Raw genomic sequence first — 8,398 nt, forward strand, 5'->3', positions numbered from 1 at the left:
TTACGCCTTCTTTCTTTGCGTGAACATTTGGGTGGTGTTATGCAAATCTTCCCACACAGTGACGTAGACATGTCGGGCGTGTTTAAACTAGGCGTTTTAGGAGGGCGTGGACCAGTCTTAACTTTTATAAAGAATATATCTTTGGGTTTGAGACTATAGTCTTTGCATCTTTAGGGATCTTATCTATTCACGAACAGCTTGTAACACTCCAAAGAGAAAGGAAAACTTGAAATCGCATCCTTCGACCCCTTTTAACAAGCTTTCTGCCGTGCAGGCATAAGACCAAACTCTGTGTCCTGACTCAACCGATCTAACAATAAAATCAATGCCTGTTTATGTGTGAGTAAACAATTTTATTTAACTCAAGTGGCACTTAAATGCGCAGTAGACTCAATCGTTAGGAATGATAATGAATGTTTCCTAAACATGTCCTAAACAATTGCAAAAATCTGAGGCCATACCCACTTCATGTATGCAGTTTAAATGGGAAGCATATGTAACATGAAAAGTAAAACGCTTCGACTGATGATTTACAAAGCATACAGGGGCCATATCATGTGTGTTTTTTTTAATCATTTTATTTATTTATTATTTTCTCTGAGATCCAAATGCCTTCTTTTTGTCTGAAGCGAGTAACAATGCTTAGTTATAGGTTGTGGGTTGTCTGTCTGGTCCAGTTTAGTTGGCAGTGCCCCACGCTTCAAAAACAATATGTCTCTTTGCAAAGCCTGCATTACATCCATACGGCACAGATTCATAAGACAATATGTGTATAGAAACATCACCCAAAATGAAAATTTGGTGAAAATTGACTATCCCTCAGACCATCAAAGATGTTGTTGAGTTTGTTTCATCATCTGAACAAATTTGGAGAAATTTAGCATCACATCACTTGCCCACCAATGGATCCTCTGCAGTGAATGGGTGCCGTCAGAATGAGAATTCAAACAGCTAATAAAAACATCACAACAATCCACATGTAATCCACACGGCTCCAGTCCATCTTGTGAAGTGAAAAGCTGTGTGTTTGTAAGAAACAAATCCATCATTAAGATCTGAAATCCTAATTTATGAGTCTTAATATTACTTTCTCCACTGAAAAGTAATCTTGTCTGAGAAATATGCACAGATCAAGTCCAAAACTTTCTAAACAAATATGTCAGTGGATTTTGATGTGAGAGGATAACAGAGGGTGAACTTTTTCACTGGAGGAAGTGTTATTATGAATTATGGATGGTTTAAAATTGAAACACTTTGATGGATTTGTTTCTTACAAACACACAGCTTTTCACTTCACGCTATGTTGAGTTGTGTGGATTACTTGTGGATTATTTTGATATTTTTATTAGCTGTTTGGACTCTCCTTCTGATGGTCCATCATTAAGATCTGAAATCCTAATTTATGAGTCTTAATATTACTTTCTCCACTGAAAAGTAATCTTGTCTGAGAAATATGCACAGATCAAGTCCAAAACTTTCTAAACAAATATGTCAGTGGATTTTGATGTGAGAGGATAACAGAGGGTGAACTTTTTCACTGGAGGAAGTGTTATTATGAATTATGGACGGTTTAAAATTGAAACACTTTGATGGATTTGTTTCTTACAAACACACATCTTTTCACTTCACGCTATGTTGAGTTGTGTGGATTACTTGCCAAATGCCTTCTTTTTGTCTGAAGCGAGTAACAATGCTTAGTTATAGGTTGTGGGTTGTCTGTCTGGTCCAGTTTAGTTGGCAGTGCCCCACGCTTCAAAAACAATATGTCTCTTTGCAAAGCCTGCATTACATCCATACGGCACAGATTCATAAGACAATATGTGTATAGAAACATCACCCAAAATGAAAATTTGGTGAAAATTGACTATCCCTCAGACCATCAAAGATGTTGTTGAGTTTGTTTCATCATCTGAACAAATTTGGAGAAATTTAGCATCACATCACTTGCCCACCAATGGATCCTCTGCAGTGAATGGGTGCCGTCAGAATGAGAATTCAAACAGCTAATAAAAACATCACAACAATCCACATGTAATCCACACGGCTCCAGTCCATCTTGTGAAGTGAAAAGCTGTGTGTTTGTAAGAAACAAATCCATCATTAAGATCTGAAATCCTAATTTATGAGTCTTAATATTACTTTCTCCACTGAAAAGTAATCTTGTCTGAGAAATATGCACAGATCAAGTCCAAAACTTTCTAAACAAATATGTCAGTGGATTTTGATGTGAGAGGATAACAGAGGGTGAACTAAAATAAACACAGCAGAACTTTTAATTAGCAAGTACATTTATACATGTACATAAACACATCTACTGTTCGCGCATGCAGAAAAAGACTCAACAGAAATCTTAAGGGAAGTTTCCTCTCTCTTTCTCTTGCAATCCGTGCACTCTAAAAAATACTGGGTTAAATACAACCCAGCACTGGGTAAAATATGGACAAACCCAGCGATTGGGTCGTTTTGACCCAGTGGTTGGGTTACTACCCAGAAGGTTGGGTTAAATATTTAACCCAAGAGTTGGTTGAAAACAACCCAATCACTGGGTTTGTTCATATTTAACAACCCAATCACCTGGGTTTGTGATATGGCCAGCCGCCATATCACCCTATAGCCCAAGACTGGTTGCCCACTGAAGCTAAGCAGGGCTGAGCCTGGTCAGTACCTGGATGGGAGACCTCCTGGGAAAACTAGGTTGCTGCTGAAAGAGGTGTTAGTGAGGCCAGCAGGGGGTGCTCACCCTGTGGTCTGTGTGGGTCCTAACGCCCCAGTGTAGTGACGGGGACACTATACTGTCAACAAGCACCGTCCTTCGGATGAGACGTTAAACCGAGGTCCTGACTCTCTGTGGTCACTAAAAATCCCAGGATGTCTTTCGAAAAGAGTAGAGGTGTGACCTTGGCATCCTGGCCAAATTTGCCCATTGGCCTCTGATCATCATGGCCTCCTAACAATCCCCATATCTGCTGATTGGCTTCATCACTCTGTCTCCTCTCCACCAATAAGCTGGTGTGTGGTGGGCGTTCTGGCGCACTATGGCTGCCGTCGCATCATCCAGGTGGATGCTGCACACTGGTGGTGGATGAGGAGATACCCCCTGATAATGTAAAGCGCTTTGAGTGCCTAGAAAAGCGCTATATAAATGCAACGAATTATTATTATTATTTAACCCAGCATTATTTAGTGTGTCATTCTTTCTCTTTCTCTTTCACTCTGCATCTCTCTCCATAATCTAATTTGTCTTTACTTTAGCTCATTTATTTTTGAAATTGCTGAGAATTTTAGAGTTAAAGCACAAACAGTCCCCAGTAAAAAATTAAGTGTGCAGTTTGCATTGTTTTTTTGTTGTTGAATTTATGTTGTATATGTCTTGACTGGACTTAAAATCTGTTATCATTATACCAATGACCTTTTTAGATTAAGTTGATATTAGAAGATTCGGTAACTACTTGAAGGGGTGTGCATAAGACTGACATGACACCTTCATAATCATGACATGACACATGTCATGAATATGAAGGAGGGTTTTATGCATGTTTATGACAACTGTCGTTAAATGTAATTCGCTCAGTTATGTCATTTTTAATGCAAATATGACATTATTTGACCTAACCCTACCCCTACCCTTACCCCTAACCATAGCCCATAACAAAGACATCTCAAACAATGTCATCTTTGTATTAAAAATTACATAACTGAGCGAATGACACTTAATGACAGTTGTCATAAACATGCATAAAAACCCTTCATATTCATGACATGTGTCATGTCATGATTATGTAGGTGTCATGTCATGATTATGAAGGTGTCATGTCAGTCTTATGCACACCCCTTCAAGTAAAGTGTAACCAAAGATTCTTAAAGGGACAGTCCACCCAAAAATAAAAAGTGCTGTCATCATTTACTCAATCTCATGTTGTTCCAAAACGGTATGACTTTTTTTTTCTGTGGAACATAAAAGAAGAAAGAAAAATCTCAGTTTTTTTTCTGTGTGTGTATACAACAAAAGTAAAACAGCTCCAATGTTGTTTGGTTCCCAACACTCTAAAAAATGCTGGGTTAAATATAGCCCAGTGCTGGGTTAAAAAGGGACAAACCCAGCTATTGGGTTGTTTTAACCCAGCGGTTGGGTTCAAAACAACCTAACTCCTGGGTCAAAACAACCCAATAGCTGGGTTTGTCACTTTTTAACCCAGCGCTGGGTTATATTTAACCCAGCATTTTTTAGAGTGAACATTCTTCAAAACATCATCTTTTGTGTTCTGCAGAAGAAAGAAATGCATAGAAGTTTGGAACAACACAAGCATGAGTAAATAATGACAGAATTTTCATTTTGAGTGCGCTATCACTTTAAGTTGACATCTTAAAAAGAATTATATTCAAACATTTTCTGTTTATTTAGATTGTTTTAAATTGTTCTACATACTTCATCTCATGTTTTCTCTGAGAAACATGCAAGTAATGGGGAGCAAAGTGCTTATCTTAATTTTAACCATATTTATTATTCATACCTCAGTGCATGCCAGAAAGAGGGAAAATGGGGTGGAACCACAAAAAGCCTATTTCAACGCTTCACATTAAAGCATATTGTAGTAGAAAAGCTGAATCGAGTTGCATTGCTTGTTTTCCTGGACATTTTAAGCTACAACTTCAAGACGGTGGAGTATGGTGGAATCTCCCTTTGTTTCATAACTAATCCACAAAACAAGCCAGATCCAGTCTGGTTTCTGTGTCACTGCTGCAAAGTCACAACGTTTAAGAGAAGATAAACTTAGGGCATATGGTCCAGACTCCCCTCTGGATTCTATTCAGATAAATACAGGTTTGCGTTGCCAGTGGAGGAAGCACAGGCCAGCGTGACCCCACCCTCTAACTACAGCCTTGAGGTCTGTGAGCGTTAAAAATACCCCACAGTGACCCAAGCACAAGAGTGATCCCGTCTGCCATGCTCACTCCGTCTCCTCCCTTTACTTTCTGCACAAAACTGCATGTGGACCTAGTTTGTCTACCATGGTTACATCTCCATTTTAATATTAATGAATGCTGTAATATTAAAGTAAATATAAAACACCTTTTATTAAATGCCGATCAAAATATTAAAACATTTAAACATTTTTTTTTAAATCTCTATCTTTTGGAACATTATTTATTTATTCATTCATTCATGCATTGATATAATTTTTTATGACAATTAAGCATCTTTCCCTCTGAATTCTCATTACTTTAATACATTTAAATGATAAAATACTTTTATTCAGCAAGGATGGATTCAATTGATCAAAGGTGACAGTAAAGACATTCATAATCATAATGTTACAAAAATATATATATTTAAAATACAGTAGTAGAGTGTTCTTTTGAATTTTCTGTACATCAAAGAAAAATGTATCACTGTTTCAACAAAAAATATTAAGCAGCACAACTGTTTTCATCATTGTTAATAATGAGAAATATTTAGCTTTTCCATCACAGGAATAAATTAAATTACAAATATTTTAGAAATATTATAAATGCAAAAATACAAAAAAAAACATACAAAAATCTTACCAATCACCTTGAGGTCTGTGAGCGTTAAAAATACCCCACAGTGACCCAAGCACAAGAGTGATCCCGTCTGCCATGCTCACTCCGTCTCCTCCCTTTACTTTCTGCACAAAACTGCATGTGGACCTAGTTTGTCTACCATGATTATATCTCCATTTTAATATTAATGAATGCTGTAATATTAAAGTAAATATAAAACACCTTTTATTAAATGCAGATCAAAATATTAAAACATTTAAAAAAAGAATGTTTTATTTTTTTTTTAAATCTCTATCTTTTGGAACATTATTTATTTATTTATTCATTCATTCATGCACTGATATAATTTTTGATGACAATTAAGCATCTTTCCCTCTGAATTCTCATTACTTTAATACGTTTAAATGATAAAATACTTTTATTCAGCAAGGATAGATTCAATTGATCAAAGGTGACAGTAAAGACATTCATAATCATATATATTTAAAATACAGTAGTAGAGTGTTCTTTTGAATTTTCTGTACATCAAAGAAAAATGTATCACTGTTTCAACAAAAAATATTAAGCAGCACAACTGTTTTCATCATTGTTAATAATGAGAAATATTTTGCTTTTCCATCACAGGAATAAATTAAATTACAAATATTTTAGAAATATTATAAATGCAAAAATACAAAAAAAACCTTACCAATCACAATCTTTTGAATGGTAATGTATTATTTTATTTTTTTATGTTACATTAATAAGAATTGAGAAAAAATTATCTTCCAAGTGGTTTTTAAAAACGGGATTAATGCAAAATTCTTACTTTTGGTTTTGTGGTCAAATATGACCCAGACATGTCCTTGCCAGAGTTTGTGAAATTCAAGTGTTTGTATATATCAGTATGTAAATTTATGACACAAAACAAGTGAAAGAGAATGTCTTGTGAACTTCGATAGCAGCCTCCCTAAAATGTTTCAAATGAAACAGTTCTCTGTTGTGAATGTTAACAGGGTTTATAGAAATGTACAGCTACATGGGCAAACAGAGGGGGTTTCTGCGATAACAGGGAAGGGCACTGACGTCAGCTGGGTCATATCTGGAAGCAGTTTTGCAGCTTAGAGCAAAGAGCACACAGTGAACTGCATACATAGACATGAGCAACAGCCTGAACTGTCCTTTTGTGTGCTGCTTCATGACGGATGGGGCTCATCTGTGTATGGGAGGGTGTAGGGCCTGTCGCTGTCGGGGTGGGGGTCAGTGAATAGACGCAGTGGAAAACACACAGCCGGTGCTGTGTTTGTGTGAAGGCATCTTTGTATGAAATACTCAGCACATTATGTGTGTGTGTGGTTTTGGGGGGCTGGATGAGGATGGTAGCATTTAGCATGATAATGGCACACACTTTGAATTGAACGTCATGTGAATAATCAAAGGTTCTGATGTTCGCAATCATAACACATTCCTGAATGTTTATGAGGGACTGGCTCTCTTTACTCATGTGCTCCACCATCATTTATATACAATAAGGGAAGAAATGGAGAGACTTGATAGAGCCATGAAATCCAGAAGAAGAAAAAACAATTAAATGCAAACAAATCCTCATTATTCGTATTTCACTTATTCCCTATATGTCTTATAATATCAGATGGCTGGATGATTTGGCTTTCTTCAGATAATTCACACAAAACTATTGTTAAACCCATGATCATTAATTACAATTAATATAAGTCAGTATAAATTTTATAAATAGATTAGTCAATATCAGTTTTAACAAAGTATCTTCAAATGGTATCGCTCTCTCTCTCTGTATATATATATGGCGTCAAGTATATTTTTATAATCTAAAAAGAATTATGAATGTAAAGAAAAAGGAGAATAAATGAGAAATTAATGCTGCCATCTTGTGGTAGAAATACAACAACGCAGCTCAACCTCCAGCTGTTGTCTTGTAAAGCAATGTAAGAAATGTAAGAAAATGTAAATCTAATCTTAAGGTTTATTTATTTAATTATTTAGCATGTGTTTATTGCTATGCATTAATTCTCTGTTTTTTTTTTATTTAATTTTTTTATGTATCTTCTTTTTTTTTTTACTTTGCTTGTGTTAAGGACCTATTTATTCTTTTCATCATCATCATCATCATCATACATGCCAACTTTAAATGTTTTTTTTTTTTTTATTATTCCAAGTTCAAGAAATGTCTGCCACTTATGAACAGCCAAAGCACGTTATTCCTATTGATGTCTGGACCTTTAGCATGAGTTATTACATCAGTTTTCATTCGTGATTTTATTCATTTATTTTTTATTAACTCTAAAATACTCTGAAAGGTACAAAGCTGTAACTAGGGCGGTACCCTAAGCCTAAAGTACAAAAGCTAAAGGTACATCTTTTTTACCTTATTTACCCATAAACGGTACATAATAGTACTTTAAAGATCCTCTAACTAAGAGGCTCTAAGGTTTACAGGCTGTAAAAATGCGGTACACGCTCCCATCCATTCCAAATGAAGCTGTGCAGGGTGCGCAGGTGTCCGCTAGAGGGCGACATTACTCTGTGTGCACAGTTGGCACAGATTTCTGCAGCCCCCTGATCCCTAAACCCACCCTTCTCCACCCCTAAACCTACCAATCTCCACCCCTTAGATGTGGATCCAACCATGCCCCCTGAATCTTGTGTTCTGCAGCTAGGGGCTACTGCAAACTGGTGGGCATGAGTATAGGGAGATTAATTTATTAATTGACATTTAACTTTTTCTTAGTTCTTCACCATCTGATTTGATTCACAGAATGACTTCAGACTTCCTGGTGTGATCCAGGGTCAGAAGCTTTAACAGCCAGTAACAGAAGCCAGCTGCTAAAATTAGCAGGAGAGATTTCAGTCACATCTG

Source organism: Sinocyclocheilus grahami, unplaced genomic scaffold (genome assembly GCF_001515645.1).
Source record: "Sinocyclocheilus grahami isolate Dianchi unplaced genomic scaffold, SAMN03320097.WGS_v1.1 scaffold622.1, whole genome shotgun sequence".
NCBI classification, from domain to species: domain Eukaryota; kingdom Metazoa; phylum Chordata; class Actinopteri; order Cypriniformes; family Cyprinidae; genus Sinocyclocheilus; species Sinocyclocheilus grahami.